The following is a 2,037-nucleotide window of genomic DNA, read 5'->3' as shown; positions in this document are numbered from 1 at the left end:
ACAGATTCAGATGGCACATGCTTTATTTTCCTTTTGCATTTCTCCCTACTTTCTGCCTGAAATGTGGTTGCAATATCTAGAGCTGTGACCATAAAAGAACAACCATGATAGACCGAAAACAATACCATAGACCTCTATCTTGACATTGTTGAGTTACTCCAGTAACCCTGGGTTGATTTCATCTATATTTCTTGTTATGTGAGAGGAAAATGAAGCTTATTTTGTTAAGCCACTGTTATCTCTGTTTTCTGTTGCACACAGTTAGATCCAGACTCTAACTGATAGCATTCATCACACTCTGTGTTGTAAATTGTGGTGGTTTCCTGTCTTCCTCACTAGACAAGTTCCTTGAGTTCAGAGTCCTAGCTTTATCTATCTTTGTATTCATGGCACTCAGCACAGGATTAACACATGATAGGCACCATAAAATTTAGTCAAAGTAGCTTGATAAATAAGTACATCAACAACATAGGTAAGATAAATAAGAGATGGAATAGAGATAAGCCTAGAATGCTTGGATTTACTTACCTCCTGTATCCCAGTCTTGTGATGAGAAACTTCTTAACATAATGTTCTTCCTTAACCCCCAGTTAATACCAAAAGAAATTTCAGTGTTCCAGAGCATTTTTCTCACATAAACATGATTACATAAGATATCTGTAGTCATTCCAAAATTCTGAAGCTTATATAATATGCAAAGCAGTTTCATGTTGGGTATCACATTTAACCCTGATTGTAAAATTTCCATTTTACTCATAAGGAAAATAAGGTCTAAAAGTGATACAATAAAAATAACAATAAATGTTGGTGGCAGAGTTGCAACAAAAAATTCAAAAGCTCTTGAAAACTGTACCAGTGTCACTTTCAACACGTTTCACCAAGGACTTTTTAAATAATTGAAGAAATATTAAATTTAGATTAAATATCATGTAATATGTAACTGTAGAAATTATGTATAATGCAATTAATATGGTATAACAATGCAAATGTGTAAAATATTGATGTATGCAAATTAGATATATTTAATTTTGTTATAATTATTTGATATCAAAACCAAATGATGCTCAGTTGAGCAGAGTTTTGAATTATAGTCATACACTGACAAATGGGATGCTTAAGTATAATTTTATGGGTTCCTTCCTGCTATGTCTTGTCTAGTTTAGATTCTTGTAAAATTAGCATGTGTCATCTCCTGGGAATACTGAGGTAAAAGTAATTTATTTGCAGTAGAAGTTATGTAAAGCTTCTCTAAAAGCAGTTCAGTATTGCAACTGAGCACAAAGCTGAACACAATTGGACACAAAGTCAGACTCATAAAGATCCCATCAAATTTAAGCATCAAAATAAATAATGATATTAATGGATTATATATATTATATAAAAAATAAAATTGATGAGTTTATACTACTAATAAATGACTTAATAAAATAACAGGAAAAGGAATAATCTTTACAGTAGAATGCCAATTAATAAATATGAAAAGAATCATCAAATAAATCACATTTTCATAGTTGATCAAGGCAGAAATCCTTGATAGATACTAAAATCATCTGGTGAAAGTTTGTGGGGGGGAACAGGAAATTTATATAATGTCAAAGTTTTCCTCAATATTATTACTTACTAATTACAAGGGGGAATAAGGTACTTTTACAGTAGAGAAATATGACAGATGATAAGTGATTAAAGTTAACATTACCACTGACGGAATGCAGTGGACACTGATGTGCCACCCATTTGGGGCTGAAAGATGCATCCCCATAGCTAGAGTATTTAGACAGCTCCCAACTGTCAGTTCTCTTTGGAATTGGCTTGGCTGAAGAGATCACTTCACCCACGGGCACACCCTCTTCCCAGTGTGGCCCTCATCTAATGACCGGTCAAGTCAGGTGCCTAGTTCCCTTGTCTAATGCTGGACAATTCTGAAGGGCTACCGCAGTTTCACACCTCTCTCAGGATCGGCTGAGCCTTTTGTTGAGACTGTATCACAGCCCAAATTCTCTCTGTGCTAAAATCCATCTTTATTTCCTTTCTTTCCCT

Source organism: Lipotes vexillifer, unplaced genomic scaffold (genome assembly GCF_000442215.2).
Source record: "Lipotes vexillifer unplaced genomic scaffold, Lipotes_vexillifer_v1.1 scaffold1759, whole genome shotgun sequence".
NCBI classification, from domain to species: Eukaryota; Metazoa; Chordata; class Mammalia; order Artiodactyla; family Lipotidae; genus Lipotes; species Lipotes vexillifer.
Note: the sequence above shows the minus strand (reverse complement) of the source record.